We start from the raw sequence: 17,028 nt of genomic DNA on the forward strand, positions 1-17,028 counted from the left end.
CAACCGCTGTCACTCAGGCGTCCCAGAAACTACTCTGTATCTTGACTGTGGTAGTGGTTACAAGGCCCAACACATGCGATGAAACTGTACAGGACTAAATACTAATACATAGAGGAGTCCAAGTAAAATTTGAGAAATATGAATAAGATGGGTAGATTGTATCAATGTTGATATCCTGGATATGATCTTGTACTGTAGTTCTGGAGGAAACCGTTAAAGGACATACAGATCTCTGCATATTATTGCTTACAACTCATCTCAAATAAAAGGTTAAAGGCAAAATGAAATAAATAGCTCCGAAAAAAGAGAATGTGAGAAACTGTTTTTTTTTTTTTTTAAATAGGCTGTGGAAAGAAGGAAAGTTGAGATAAGATTGCTAAACTAAATACAAAACTCATTATATTTTATGGGGCAAAAAAGAAACCCCAGAGACTTTGGGTTTATCCTCTCTAGTAGATAGAAAAGAAACTCATCACACACGATCAGTTCATAGAATTGTAATATACTTGGGTCACAGTGAAATGTGTGAACAGAGTTGTACACACTAGAGCAGGATTTCTCAATCTCAGCACTATTGACATTTTGGGTCTGAAAATTCTGTTGTGGGAGGCTGCCCCATGCATTGTAGGATGTTTAGTGGCATTCCTAGCCTCTATCCACTAGATGCCAATAGCTTCTCCCCAGTCAATAACCAAAATGTCTCCAGATGTCTTGGGGGTGGTGGTGGTGGTGGTGGTATAAGGCCGTTCCTGGCTGAGAACCACTATGCTAGGCTCTAAGGGCCCACAGAGCCAGAAGACCTTTAAGTGAGCTTGTTAGGAAGTGCTCCTTTCAAGACATAAATCATCTTTTGGCATTATTCCCAAGTTTTGGATAATTGTTCACAAACAAAACCACCAATTACAGGGCCATTGTGCTGGACAGAAGCACAGGAGTCCTAGACATTTAGCACAAAAAGAGCCGTAGAGATTCACTAGGCTTGGTCCAACCTCCTCATTTTATAGCTGGGGAATGTGAGTGGAGATGGCTTCCCAAAAGGCAAAGAACTAGTTTGTGGCAGAGTATGTTCAGTTAAACCCTCTCTTGTTCCAAAGTGGATTTGAGGCAGTTGTGATGGAGTCATTAATTTTTTTTGAGCACCAATTATGTGCCAGGTACTGTACTAGACTCCAGGCTTGGATGATGACTAACACTTGAGTTCCTGTCCTCAGAGTATGGAGGTCTTACCAGGGAGATGGGGCTGTGGGCAAATCATTACTGTGAGACTTGGAAGTGGTATTGAGGTGGGTGGGGGCTGGCAGAGAGTCACAATGGCCTTAGGGTCTCGGGGCTTAGGGACGTCTAATGAGGCTTACACTTCAGAGATCCTGATCAAGGAGTTGTGGTCAGATCCTCCACAGGAACCCAAAGTTATTGCTCCTGGCCCCCGGGGGGAACGTGAGGTCTGGCAGTGATCTGCCCACAAGGCTGCCCTGGGCCAGGTTCTGGGATAACTGGGAGCCAGAAAAGAATGCTGAGAGAGGGGATGCAGAAATGGGACCCGTGAAGAACGAAGGAGAGCAGGGAGCAGGTTTACAGCAAAGAGAGGAAGCCAAAGGTAGGACAGGGTGGGCTAGTGGGAGGAAGGCCATCCCTGGATGGAAGCCGAGGACAGCTGGAGGCCAGGAGGATGCAAATGCGGTCAAAGCACAGCGTTCAGGCGCTGCGATGGCTGGTTGCTCCTGCCCATGGTGGGCCCGCAGGGAGCTGCCTGCAGGAATCTGAATCTGGGAGCCTCGTGCTGCTGCACCAGGGCCCACACGGCGGCGAGCACAGGAGGAAACTGCCTCTGGAACCGCGCCTTGGATGCTAAGCTCCGAACGAGAGCCTGGCGAGGAGGGGGCCCGGGGCTGGCAGGGGGGCTGCTTCGAGGTATTTTACACGCAAAGCATCAGCCTCTCACATTGTAGCCGCTAGAGGAAGGAGGCTCCACCTTCAGCCCTTGCCTCCTTCCTCGCTGATCACTGCAGGGTCAGCGAGAGGTAAAGTGGGAAATAGGCACCGTGGGGGGGTTTCAGGAAGGGCTCAGATGGAACAGGGAAGCGCGAGGGGTGCAAGATGAGGCGCTGCCTGGAAGTTCTCTGGCGTGCAGCAAGTTTTCCTGGATGAGAATTCTTTCCACAAAGAAGGAAAATATGCTGAGGTGGAATTGCAGGGATTATATGAAGGTAAAGATAGCACCGCAGGGCACCTGGGTGGCTCAGGCGGTTAAGCGTCTGCCTTTGGCTCAGGTCCTGGGATCAAGTCCCACATCTTTTCCCTCTTCTTCTGCCTCTTTCTTCCTCTGTCACTCATGAATAAACAAATATAATCTTTAAAAAAAAAAAGTACGAAAAAAATAAAAAATAAAAATAAAAAAAAAAGTACGGCAAATGAGTCAAGACGGAGATTTTCACATCCCCAGATTTTTATTGGTCCAACTTCTTTAGGCTCTGGCTGACCAAGCATCTATGTAATTAATGGTTTTTCTACTTTCCTTTCCTTTCTGGATGCTCAGAGTAGAAAACCCTGATAAGCCTCAGTAACCACATCCCCCAAAACAAAGCTTAATAGGGGAAAAGGGGAAGACAGTTGGTTTTCCTCTCCTTGGGATAGAAGATTTAGGCTCCCCTGTAAGGGTCCCTCCCTGTCTTACGGAAGTGGGTTGGTTATGCTGTGGGGGTGGAAAAGGCAGGAATCAGTCGGTGGGAAGTTGTCATTTTAGAGCATTAACCTTTGCAAAATTTTCCTGGGTGGGTCAGGCCGTGTCGTGGGAGTTGTATGAGTGGTTTGTGGTAACTCCCTGCTGCTAACTAATAAAATTCCCATGTGCTGTGGCTAAATGGTATCTATCCATCTTAGGGTATATTGATTTCCCAGGACCTAAAGGCCACAGCTACTGTGGATTTGGACCTAATAGCCATAACAGAATAAATGAGAATTTGGTTCATAGTAGCTAATACAAATACTAACATTTCTTGGCACTTCCTATGGGCCAATTCAAGCACACTGTATGGATTATTTCATTGGATTCTCACAGCCATACTATGAAGTAGGTGCTATCATATACTCGTTTCATAGATGAGAAAACGGTTAACAAGATAAGCAAGTTGCTGGAAGGTCCCGCAGAGAACTGAAAGAGCCAAAATTCAGACCCTTTAGGAATGGTGGTCTCAAAAACAAACAAACAAACAAACAAACAAACAAGCAAGCAAAGAGGAATGGTCTCTCTGCTGCTTGGAAGGTCACATTGCTCTCATGCTTTGTCCCATTGCTGTGAGGCGTGGCCCACCAGACCAGGATGAAGCTTGTTCAGACACTGCTCTGTGCTGCTGTGCACTGGGGAGAGGGCCCGCTTGGTATTGGGTTAACCTGGGACTTTGCAACAAAGGGAAGCTGAGAACCTCCAAAAACCTATGCTATAAAATAAACGCTGTTTGCTAAACATGAATACCTGTGACCATACTTCATATACCTGCTGGATTTTGCAGTGTTATTCTGGGGCCGACTCCTGATTCCTCCTCACAAAGATTTGGGGTGAGGCACTGTTTCTTCCAGAGGCTTTTCTCCTTGCATCCTCCTCATTTTGCATCCTTTGCAATCTCCTATCCCACTTTGGTTTGCCACAGAATTGATTATCATTCAAGAATTCCACGTTTCTTCATCTGCAATCGCCAAACATCTACACTGCAACCACATTTTTCCGAGGCTGTTTTGTGAGGCTCCAGTCAGCTCCCTTCCCAGTATGCTATTGTTTAGATCCACGAAATGCTAGAACATTTGACTATTTATACTCGCCTTTGAGGTGAACTCTGCAAAGTGCCGCTTCATCCACTGTTATGCCCACATGGTTTTTCTTGTTCTTTACCTCATTCTGTGCTGTAAAGGGGGATAGTGACACTCAGTGGGTGATTATGTATGAGCCACCAAGGCTTTTAAGAGCACAAATTTGCCATCAGGAAATCAATGATATCTAGTAGGACTGAAATGTGAACCTGGGGAAGAGGCACTGGACAGTGATACAAGGACCAGGTGATCCATACCTTGGAGAGCCCCTCTGGCCCAGGTGTCACCAGGCACCTTTCCTTGCAACAGGCAGACATGTAGGCTTGAGTACAGCTGCCACAGAATTGCCAGCAGTTCTTTTCCAACTCAGAGGTTGGGATGACTGACTATGCAGCCCCACCACCCTTACTCCTTATTGCCCCACTGGGAAGGCATCTAATTACCCAGATTGGTCCAAGGCATAAAAGTCACAGTTGTCACTGGATTGGCTATGTTTGCAAAACAGGATGGGAAAACCCTTGCGATACCAGGTATATTCATTTCCTGTTACTGTTGTAAGAAAGCACCACAAATGTAACGGCTTAAACATAATTTATTCTCTTCTTGTTCCGGAATTTAGAAGCCTGACCTCCTCTCACTGGGCTAAGGTGTCAGCAGGCCTGTGATCCTCCCTGGATGCTCTAGGGGAAAATTAATTCCTTGCCCTTCCCAGCTTCTAGAGGCTGCCCACATTTCTTGGTTTATGGTCTTTTCCTCCATCTTCAACGCCTGTGACATTACACCTCTTTCATAGTCCCATCACCCTTTGCTTCTTGCTCTTCTGCCTGCCTCTTCCACTTTTTTTTTTTTAAGATTTATTAATTTGTTTATTCATGATAGACAGAGAGAGAGAGAGACAGGCAGAGACACAGGCAGAGGGAGAAGCAGGCTCCATGTCAGGAGCCCAACGTGGGACTTGATCCCGGGTCTCCAGGATCACTCCCTGGGCTGAAGGCGGCGCTAAACCACTGAGCCACCCAGGGATCCTCTCCCTCTTCCACTTTTAAGGACTCTCATGATTATACTGGACCCCCTTGGATAATCCAGGATCGTCTATTTTAAAGGTCAGTTTAAAATAGCTGCCTTAATTGGATTAGCAACTGTAATTCCGAATGCCAAGTAACTTAATGTATCACAGGTTTTGGGGATTGAAAGTGGGCCTCCTGGGGGGCTCTTGGGCATTATTCTGCATGTCATGCCATGTCCATAGTCAGAGATGTGGTCAAACAGAGCTGCAGAGGAAGCGGTCTGCCCTTTAGCAAGTGCCTACTAGGTGTCAGGCAGTAACCTTGGTGCTTTATACATTATCTCATTTAGTTTCCCAACATTCAGTCCTTCATTTTCAAGTGAGAAAATACTGGCTCTCAGAGGTTTAGCGGTTTGTCCAAAGTCCATAGCTGGCGACTGTGCAATTCTGTCTGTATGTCCTCCAGTCCGTGCTGTATCATGTCACCCTTTGCTTCCTCCCACATAGGCCCAGAGGCTTCCAAATGTATGTGAGCACATGCGCACGCGCGTGTGTGTGTGTGTGTGTGTGTGTGGCTCAAGGCCAAACACCCCATGAGAAGTCACCTTCTGAACTTGAAGCTGAAGAGAATCAACTTCAAATAGTTTAGAGCAGGGGTGCCTGTGTGGCTCAGTGGTTGAGCATCTGCTTTTGGCTCAGGTTGCAATCCCAGGGTCCTGGGATCGAGTTCTGCATCGTGCTCCCCACAGGGAGCCTGCTTCTCCCTCTGCTTGTGTCTCTGCCTCTCTGTGTGTCTCTCATTAATAAATAAATAAATAAAAACTTAAAAAAAAGTAGATGAGAGCAGCAGCCAGAGGTAGTGACTCATCCGAGAGGACTTGTTGGCTCTCTAGCTGCTGATGACAAAGGCCCATCGGGGGCCGGCTCAGGAGACCCATATGGACTAAAGCACTGAGAGCGGTCATTGACTCAGCTGGTCTGCAACTCGCCTGATGCAGGGGTACCTCTGGAGTATGATCAAGGGTGAGACTGGGTCCTAAGAATGTCTCCACTGTTTATCCAGCCCTCTGTGAAGGCACAAGGGTCACGATGGAGGCTAGAACAGTCTTCCTGGCCGTGGCTTCACCACTCCCAAGCCTGGTGCAACAGCCCCTACACCTCTAACTCCTTGTGCTCTGATTCTGTCCTCACCTTCGGCCTGATGTGCTCTCTTGCAGCGGATCAGCTCTCTGGCACAACCAGGATTCTATACCTCGGCCCAGCCCCGGTTACTGCACGTGGATCATTTGATTCCATCCCTGCTGGCCTCTTCTCTTGTTAGTCTCCTCACCCACTATGAGCCTTCAGGGCCTGCGGCCCCCACCCCCGCACTCAGGGTGGGTTATAGCAAGCACAAAATTCTCCTGAGCTTTCTCCTCCCAGCTTTTCTATTTCTTTTCCTCTGTTTTCCAGTTTTTCTCCCAATTCTAGTTTGGAATTTTTACATTCTCTTTCTATCCTTGTGGTTATCCTAAAGTTTTCACACATATGTCTCATTTATCAAAATCTGACATTTGTCTATACCTTTCCTGCTCCTATATTAGCTTCCTTCCTTCCTAGAAAAAAAGACACCTGTGCTTGAGAGCAACACACGGGGCTGTACCTAGGGCCTCAAAGTTACGAGACCCCAAGGAACTGGCCAGGGATAAGCCAGTGTGTGATCTGGGGGGATGGGAAAGCAAACTATAAGGGATTCAGTCCCCTGCCACCACCAGTGATTCCTGTTAGTCTCTTCGTTTTGGTTACTGAGTGTGTGAGTTTCCCAGGGCCCCTTAACAAGTACCACAGACTGGGGGGCTTACCTCAGCAGGAATCTGTTCCCTCCCAATTCTGGAGGCTGCAAGTCTGAGCTCATGGCATTGGCAGAGTTGATTCCCTCATGGACTGTGAGGGAGAACCTGTCCCCTGCCTTTCTTCTAGCTCTGATGGCTTGCTGGCAATTTTTAGGGTTTTTTGGTTTGTAACAGCATCACCCCAATCGCTGCCTTCATGTTGTTTCTCCTTATGTGCATGCATCTGTGTCCAAATTTCCCTTTTTTATAAAGGACACCAGTTGTCTTGGATCAGGGCCCACTCCAAAGATCTCATCTTAACTAATTTCATCTGCAACCATCTCCAAATAACGTCCCATTCTGAGGTCCTGGGGATTAGGACTATAGCATTTGAATTTTGGAAGACACAATCCACTATACAAATATACTACGTTTATTACTAAGTATAATAAGTATACTAATACTTTCCAGGGCATTTGTGAAAAAAAAATTACAGTGTATCTGAAAGTTACTTTTAAACCTAAGGGTTTGACCTCAATGGTATTGATAAAGTACTACAATTAATTATTTTTGTAGCTTTATTGAGATATAATTAACATGCACCACTGTGTAAGTTTAAGGTATAAAACATTACAATTTGATATATGCATATATTGTGAAATAATTACCATAGTGAGATTAGTTAACACCTCCATCACCTCATATAGTTACCTTTTTCTGTGTGGTGAGAACTTTTGTGATGTACTCTTAGCAATTTTCAAGTATGTAAGACAGTATTATTAAGTATAGTCACCAAGCTGTATATTAGATCCCCAGAATTTATAATCGGAAGCTTGACCACATTCACACCCCCACCCCCAACCCCCACCCCCACCCCCATTTCTGGGTGTTCTGTTTTTTGTTTGTTCATTCTAGATTCCACATATAAATGAGATCATACAGTATTTGTCTTTCTCTAACCTATTTAATATAATGCTCTCAGAATTCATCCATGTTATTGACAATGGTAGGATGTCTTTCTTTTTGTGGCTAATATTCCATTGTGCATATATGCACCATATTTTCTTTTTTTAAGATGTATTTATTTATTAACATTTTATTTATTTATTCATAGAGACAGAGAGAGAGAGGCAGAGACACAGGCAAAGGGAGAAGCAGGCTCCATGCAGGGAGCCCGATGTGGGACTCGATCCCGAGTCTCTGGGATCACACCCCGGGCTGGAGGTGGTGCTAAACCTGCTGAGCCACCAGGGCTGCCCGCACCATATTTTCTTTATCCATTCATCCATAGATGGATGCTTAGGTTGTTTCCATGTCTTGGCCATTGTAAATAATGTTGCAGTGAACAAGGGGTGCAGATATCTCTTCAAGATAGTAATTTCCGGGATCCCTGGGTGGCGCAGCGATTTGGCGCCTGCCTTTGGCCCGGGGCGCGATCCTGGAGACCTGGGATCGAATCCCACGTCGGGCTCCCGGTGCATGGAGCCTATTCTCCCTCTGCCTGTGTCTCTGCCTCTCTCTCTCTCTGTGACTATCATAAATAAAAAAAATAAAAAATTAAAAAAAAAAAAAAAAAAAAAGATAGTAATTTCCTTTCCTTTAGTTATATACCCAGAAGTGAAATTGCTGGATCATATGGTAGTCCTAATTTTAATTTTTTGAGGAAGCTCTATACTGTTTTCCATGGTGGCTGCACCAATTTACATCCTCCCCAACAGTGTGTGATGGGGCTCCCTTTCCTTCACCCCCCATGCCAGCACTTGTTATCCCTTCTCTTCCTGATACTAACCATTCTAAAAGGTGTGAAGTGATATCTCATTATGGTTTTGATGTGCATTTCCCTCATGATGAGTGATGTTGAGCACCCTTTCACATACCTATTGATCCTCTGTTATCTTCAGAAAAATGTCTAGATAGGTTATTTGACCATTTTTTTGTGATTCGGTTGTTTGTTTTTTACTAGCCCCCTTTATTAGCTCCTATCAGATACATGATTTGCAAATATTTTCTCCCATCCACAGTATGCAATTTCAGATACTAATATCTTCCTTTGCTGTACAGAAGGTTTTAGTATGATGTAGTCTCAGTTATTTATTTTTGTTTTTATTATTTGTGCTTTGGATGCTAAATCCAAGAAATCATTGCCAAGACCCATGTCAAGGAGATTCTCTCCTATGTTTTCTTGCAGGAGTTTCACGGTTTCAGGTTTTACACTGAAGTCTTTAATCTATTTCGAGTTAATTCATATGAGTTAGTGTAAGGCAGGGGTCCAGTTTCATTCTTAGCATATGAGTATCTAGTTTTACCAACACCATCTATTAAAGACTATCTTTTTGCCTTATAAAGCATTATTCTTTATGTCAATGTCTTCCCATCCAACTAGCCTATACTACTATCTCATAAGTGGCATGCCCTCCATCAAAAGCCAGGTGTGTACCCTACCCTGCTGGGCCTCTGTTCTGGAAGGTTAGCTGCATTTCTATGAAAGCTGTCTTACCTCCAGGGAATAGTTAGGTATTACAATTCCTTAGGTACCATATATGCTTACCGAGTGGTTTGTTTTATTAGGTGTAGCTGACTTAAAGTTGTGTTTCTGTGTCCTTCCCAAATCCACCTATGGCAAATAGTGCCTTTCTTAGATATGGTTGAATGATGGGACATCTCAATCCCTGAATTCTCTTTTCCATTAGAACCGGAATGGAAACCCATCCCTCATCACTTAAAGGAGAAGAACAGACAGGGCAGTTTAAACATCAGTCCCCACTGGCATCATTCAGTTGGCTAGAAAACACCTTTCTATAATTCTCAAAACTTTGCAGGTTGTGAGATCATTTTATTTTATTTTTTTTTAAGATTTTATTTATTTATTCATGAGAGACACAGAGAGAGAGAGAGAGGCAGAGACACAGACAGAGGGAGAAGCAGGCTCCATAAGGAGCCCGCTGTGGGACTCGATCCCCGGACTCCAGGATCACACCCTAGGCTGAAGGCAGGCACCAAACCGCTGAGCCACCCAGGGATCCCCGTGAGGTCATTTTAATAACAGTTTTTAAGAGGAAGAAAACACTGAGCAAATTAAATATGCACATCAATTTAAAAATATACCCTAATTTCAGAAACAAAAATGTGTTGTTTGGAATTCAAGATATTCATTATTTCAGAGTATTTTCTAAGTGCTGATGCTAAGAGTTATAATGGAGAAAAAAATCAGACGCAGTCCTTATTCTCATAGGGCTTATCCTCCTACCCCGGAGACAAACATAACCAAGTCATTAATAAGATAGTCTCAAATGTGCCAAGGGCTTTGAACTTAAAATACAAGGTACTGTGGAGGTAGCCACCACGGAGGCCGTGCGTTCACTAATTCATCTCCTTTCCCATTTAGTACATGCCTACAGAATGGGGCCCACTTTCCATTTCTTTTTTTGTTTTCTAAGATTTTATTTATTTATTTGAGAGATACAGAGTTAGGAACAGAGATAGAGAGAACATGAGTGTGGAGGAGAGGGAGAATGTGGGGCTCAGTCCCAGGACCCTAAGATCACGACTCGAGCCAAAGCAGACGCCAAACCGACAGCCACCCAGGCGCCCCTCCTTTTGTTTTTTTTTGTTGTTGTTGTTTTTTTGTATGAAATGTCTTCTGTTGCCAGGGTCTTGCATTAGTCCTTATGGTAGCCCGCACACCCAGTCCTGTACTTGCACACAATTTAAATATTTGTTGAATGGGACTGAAGAATGAGATGTCAAGCCCCTTCAGTCCAGGGGCCAAGCCTCATTCATCTGTGGCCCCCAGGGCCTGCCCCAGAGGCTGCCAAGCCAATGTCCAGGGGTTATTTCCTGCTTCCCTTTGTGGAAGGTCAGCTGTGTGGGGCAAGGCACCTACTGTCAGGCCTGCTCTTGCTACTTTATTAGATGAGGAAACTGAGACTTTGAAAGTGACTTGCCTAAGATCATTTAACAACTAGGAAGGGGACAGTGAAAGCATTGGACCCCAGTTATCTCTGGTGGCGAAGCCGATTCTCAGCACCAGAAGTAGAGGTTAAGAAAACTGGTGAATAAATGAATCTGGTTCCTTCTGGAAATTCCAAAGGTTTTGTTTCTTGTCATCAAACTCGGCTTCTATTGCCCACAGGGATTATTTCCCCCGTCTGCCTCAAAGCCTCCTATTCACCCAAGCTAATCTTCCTGCTATTCTGGAGATTTTTGATCAAATTTGCCCTGAAGGTACCTCTCCACTTTCTCTGGTACACATACCGGAAGGCCTCAGCCCCAGAAGTCGAATCTAGAATTTATCCCCCTGTGGCTGTGGGTAAAGTTACTTCTGACAGAGAGAATAGTAGTAGGTAATTGTGAGCTAAGCTATTTGACAAGGTTCAGAGTTATAGGATTTTTCCAAATTTAATTCATATATCCTCAGGCCTCACTGGCCTTTGGGTACAAATAGTTTCCTCTGAAAAGCAAAGAGCCTGTGGCACTGTTTCTTGCCACTACGTGTTCTCTCAGGAACCCTGCTCTTTTGCAGTTTATCAAAGTAGTTCAGGGGTCCCTGGGGTGTGTCTCACAAATGAGATGGGGCCAGCTGGTTTTCTACTACTATTGGGGAGGGGGGGTGTCTGTCTTTGCTTTTTGTCTTTTAACATCCTGCTTTGGAGACTGCCTCCTTGCTCACCGTCCCCACTCCCTCCCCGGCCACACACCCAGGGCACTGGTCTATTTTCCAGGCACATTTCTTTTTGTGGCTGGGCATCACCGCTATGTTCAGTATGCTCTGAAGCCCCCCTTTGCTAGTGCCAGGACTACTAATATTCTAAAGCAGTTGTTCCCAGACAGGCAGTTTCTCTCCCTAGGGGACAGCTGGCAAGTAGGGGGACATTTTGGGTTGTCACAGCAGGGGGGCAGGTGCTCTGCGCATCTAGTGGGTAGAGATCAGGGGTGCTGCCAAACAACCCACGATGCTCTGGACAGTGCCCCACAACAAAGAACGATCTGTCCCCAAAAGTCAATAGTGCTGAGGTTGAGAAACCCTGCTCTAGAGCCAGGATATTCATGAAAAGCAGAGTTATAAAGTAGGAAAGAAAACCTTTGCTCCCCACTTTGTGTTATGCTGTAATTTTAGAGGGGCCCCCACATACTGTTGCATGTACCCCTCTGTCTTAGATAATTTTTTGAAAAGCAGATTTCTGAATTTTTGCTTATGGCTCATGTCCTTTCCGTGGGGTCAGGTTGTGAACAGCAGACAGATCTTAAGGATAAGTACTGATTGTCCTTAAAATTGTTCCTTCCTCTGACCTTGAGGCTTGGCTCTTCTTACTGGGTAAAGCCTGCTGGGCCTGGCTTCTCTTCCCTTAGGCAAGTTATTTTTGGGAGGCTTTTTAGGCCCTAAGGCAAATATGCCACTGGCTCCCACTAGTTTGTCCTGCTGTGTCTGGACTCCAGTGCAGATTCCAGCTTTAGCACAAATAAGAGGATTTCTTGTGAGTTCATGCCCAGGTGCTACAGAACTATTGAGCACAGCCGAAGGGTAAAGCTTTGGTTTACTCCCTGTGTAAGTTAGGACTCTTGGTGGCAAGTAATAAACCAACATCCACCAAAAAACAAACAAACAAACTCTAAGCAAAAACAAGGGACTGTATTGGTTTGAAGTGGGCTGGGTCCTCTCCTTTTAAGCCCATTCTTCTGTGTGGGCTCTATCCTTGGAAAAGGTCTTCCCTTGTAGCAGTCAGCCCACTGCCACAGGCCCACCGACCCACTGTGCAGTTCCCAGACTCATATCTACTGGGAAAGAGACAAACTTGATGATATTCCAAGATGTATTTAACTGTGATGAGTACTTATATTTTCTATATCTTAATTTGTTCATGTTTTAGATTTTTCCTAAAACTTAAGAAACTCGCATCTTTATTTCAATAGATAACTTTCTAAAACAACATTTCATTATTTTCTTTGTAAAGTCATAATGTGGCAATTAAAGTACTTTTAATTTCCATTAGACTTTAAAGTGCATTTCTTTAGCTTCATATCCAAGTACTTTTTTTAAGCATAATTTTTAAGTAAACTATTTTTAAGGATAAAAATGCTTTTATGGTTATCTCAAGATAGTAGTGAGGCGTTAAAAAAGCACCCAATTCAGTGTCTTACATGCAGTGGGCTCTTTATAAATAGAAACTCCCTTCTGCTCATTTTTAGAACCGTTAAAAATCTCTGATGAAAAAAAAGTATTCACTACAGTTTGTAGAGATGATGATATTCATGTTTGCCAAGAGATTATAAGACTTGAACCTGCCTTATAATTTCACTTTAAATAAAATATATCATTTAATAATTAAAAATGAATTAAGGAGGGACGCCTGGGTGGCTCAGTGGTTGAGCTTCTGCCTTTGGCTCAGGTCATGATCCCTGGCTCCTGGGATCAATCCCCATATCGGGCTGCTGCTCCCTCTGCCTCTCTCTCTCTGTGTCTCTCATGAATACATAAATAAATAAAACCTTTTTAAAAAGGAATTAAGGGGCAGCCCCGGTGGCACAGTGGTTTGGTGCTGCCTGCAGCCCGGGGTGTGATCCTGGAGACCCGGTATCGAGTCCCATGTCGGGCTTCCTGCGTGGAGCCTGCTTCTCTCTCTGCCTGTGTCTCTACCTCTCTCTCTCTCTCTCTCTCTCTGTGTGTGTGTGTGTGTCTCTCATGAATAAATAAATAAATTTTTTTTAAAAAAAGGAATTAAGGACAAATTATATGAATTGGTCACAAGTTATTGTTTTATTTCCCCATGCCCCATTTGAGAATAATATAGGTAAATGAAAGCAAAAACCAAAATGCCAAAGCTCCCTGGAGATCTTTCTTCTTCCCAGGGTAGTAGAAGTAGCTGCGCAAAGTAGTAGATTTTATTCCTGTAAAAATGAATGGCCTTGCTGAAGAGAGAAAACCTGAATACTTGGAACAAGCAAGGAATCATTTAGCACTACTGTGTGATGTTGACTGCAGACTCCTAGGGGAGATCAGTGTTGTCCCTTACCCGGTTGGAAAGAGGAAGGAGGGAGGAAGAACACTGCAGGTAGGAGGTCATCGTGAGCAGGAACACCCAAGCAAGCACAAGCCTGGCACTTATGGGGCACAAAGGACACTAGCCTACCTGGAGGATAAGGTGTGTAATTAGAACCAAGACCAGATAGTTACATTGAGCCTATTTGATGGAGCACTTGAAAGTCGGGCACAGGTGTTTGGATGTGATGCAATGAGGAAGAAAGCCATGTTTGGGAAGGATTCATCTCCTATCATGCCGTGGATATTCCAGACAGTGGAGAGAGGCTGGAATAGAGGCCAGCTGTAGACTACCATAATAATCTAGAAGTGAGGTGCATTAGCCCTCTCCAATGGGAGCATAAATGGAGGGCAAAGAGCTATATGGAAGATGTGTCGAAGAAGTAACAGGGTTTAGGGTCAGACTTGATCATAGGGAATGAAGGAAAAGAGAAAGGAAATAACTGACATGTTTTTAAGGCCAGAGGCTAGAATGTTGGTGGCATGTCTGACCTAGATGAGAGAGTCAAGCAGTAGAACCAGATTGAAGGTAATACATTTAGGTGAGCATACTGAGTCTAAAGTGACTTGAGGGACTTCCAAGTGGAAAAGTTAGGCTGTAGCTGGTTCTGCAGGACCACCAACATCTCTGTCTCCATCTCTTCCTCTCTTCTCTCATCTCTTGAACACATTCTGTTCCCCATTCCATTGTTCCTTCATCACCTCTGGCCTCTAGAGAATGTAGTGGTCTTGACCAATTTTCCTTCCTCCAGCCTCATCCTCTTTAATCTGTCATTTTCCGTGTCTTTGAGCTTTTTATCTTATATTCATTATGCCCATAATTTCATTTTCCAGATTACTAATTCAGTATTTTTCTAGGGATAGTACAAGTTGTTGCAGTGGATTATGAATGGAACTCCCTTTGCTTTTCTATTAGAAAAGCAAATAAAGGATTTAGATTACTTTCTAATAACTTATGAGTGTTGAGTGTTGTTTTCTTCAGTACAATGGCATTCTGAGACAGGACCACAAGGATGACTTGATTTATATGGACTGCATTGATTTATGCTTCTCTCTCTTTTTTTTAAAAGATTTTATTTATTTATTCATGAGAGACACAGAGAAAGAGGCAGAGACATAGGCAGGGGGAGAAGCAGGCTCCAGCTTGACACAGGACTTGATCCCAGGACCCCGGGATCATGATCTAAGCCAAAGGCAGACACTCAAGCACTGAGCCACCCAGGCACCCTGATTTCTGTTTCTGAATCTCTTACTAGAGGTGATACTTACAGGGTCAAGTATGCCTCTGTGACTCACCCTGGTGGAATGTCTGGCATGGGTTGGGATTCAGGGAATACAACAGATAAGATAAACAGAACAGAGCACTGGGTATCTGATGTGAGCTACACAAGTGAAGACAGACATAGTCTCTGGGAGAGGAATGTATTACTAGGGAACAAGATTTTTAGATAAGTGGCCATCTTCTCAGTGATGCTTCAATCACCAGGTACCATTTTTTTGAACAGAAACTACAAAGCCATGTGGATTAGTAGTGTGAGGCCTGAGTAAGCCAGTCCCAGTACTGCATCTGTGGTGTCCCTGTGTAAATTTAGGATTCTTGAACTTTTCCACAGGGCGAACTACCTTCACAAACATCCCTGAAGTCTGAGCCAGATATTTTGAATGGGAAAGCTAAAGAAAAATCCATTTTGCTTTTGTTTTACACTGAAGAAAAACTCCCTTGAAGAAAAATCCCTGGAAGGAATTTTGATTTTTCTGTCTTCACATCCCCTGGTTCTAGGATGCTGAACTAAGCAAAAACAGTTTCAGAATGGAATCTGTGCATTTAGGGTAGGATCAGGTTACACAAACAGGTTACTGACTTTACAGATGCTGTCCAAGCATCATTGCAAAAGCCACCTCCTCCTGTAAATACCAAGAATAGTAATATGATTTAAACAAAGCCAACTGCTCCTACTCCCAGAACCTTGCAGGAACTTGTTGAAAGGGGGCAGCTTGAACTTGACTTCTTAGGAGAAAAAAATAAGCTTATCCCTGCTTTTATCTGGGGAAAGCTGCACACACAGGAACCAAGGATCTAAGAGCAAGTTACTGCATTTCAGAAATACAAAATCAAATTGGCCCATTTGGAGTTTTTAAACAAACATATGCTTCCTATAGAAAGCCCACCGCATCTCTGTCTTCTGAGACTGCTACAGAAGAGGTTTTGGGTATTGCCAATTCCTTAAACACTGATAGTCAGCTACGTAGTGAGTAGGTTCTCGAGCTTAATTCCATTCAACCTTTTGAAATTGTTACCGAAATCCTTTTCATCTAGATTGTGGTTACAGATGATTATCCTATTAATTTGCTATTAATTTCCTCTTTTTTCCCCTCTTTCTCTCTAAATACTCTATTGCACTTGTCAGATGTGTGTTTTGGCAAAAGCCGTCTTTCTGAAGTGGCTTGATTACCAGTCACAGCCTTCTGAGAGTGGTTTCCAATTTGGTGAGTGCAGCTGGGAAGATAATCATCTCAAAAATGCATTCAGATGGTGAAGGGAAGCTCTAGAAGGAGGCAGATCCCCAAAGGCAAGGCTCTTTTTACTGGACTCCCTGCCTCCAGGCTTGAGTCATTCACCTGGATCCCCTACACTGTTCCAAGGCTGCCACTGCCCACAGGACGCCATCCAAACTCCTTAGTAAGGTACATATGGCTACCCATGATTTGACTTCTGCCCTTCTTTGACCTGGTTGTACTGTGCCATCAGCAATGCCCATTGGCCATCTCTCTTCCCCACATCCCAGTTATCACTGCCAAAGGGCAAAGGTGGAGCCTCCCTCCTTCACTGCTGTATCCCTAGCCCTAAAACAGAGCCTGGCACATCGAAAAGATGCAGGAGGGGCACCTGGGTGGCTAAGTCGGTTAAGCGTCTGCCTTCAGCTCAGGTCATGATCTCAGGGTCCTGGGATTGAGCCCCACGTCAGGCTCCCTGCTCGGCTGGAAGTCTGCTTCTTCCCTTCTCTCTGCTCCTCCCCCACCTCCTGCTCTCTCTTTCAAATATATAAATAAAATATATTTTAAAAAGACATTTAGAGTCTTCAATGTGATTTGATATCCGTTATGAAAGGATCCCACCATTGAATTAATTAGCCCATTCCTCACCTCACATATTTACCTTTCGTTTGTGTGCGAGAACACTCAAGCGCTAGAGTCGTAGCAAATCTCAATGACACGTCCAGTGTTATCAACTGCAGTCACCACGATATACATTAGATCCTCAGACCACTCACCTTACAGCTGAAAGTTTGTGTCCTCTACCAACCCTTCCTCTTTCTCCCACTCCCAGCCCCTGGCAGCCACTTTTCCTGCCTTTTTTCCCCCCCAGATTC

At 44.4% G+C, this 17,028-nt stretch overlaps 1 protein-coding gene across 5 annotated transcripts in view; it reads left to right on the forward strand.

Moving 5' to 3' along the window:
• Positions 1–17,028, forward strand: part of BAALC (BAALC binder of MAP3K1 and KLF4) — a 107,799-nt gene that overhangs the window by 61,181 nt on the left and 29,590 nt on the right. The window lies entirely within an intron of this gene.

This window comes from Canis lupus, chromosome 14 (genome assembly GCF_048164855.1).
Source record: "Canis lupus baileyi chromosome 14, mCanLup2.hap1, whole genome shotgun sequence".
NCBI classification, from domain to species: domain Eukaryota; kingdom Metazoa; phylum Chordata; class Mammalia; order Carnivora; family Canidae; genus Canis; species Canis lupus.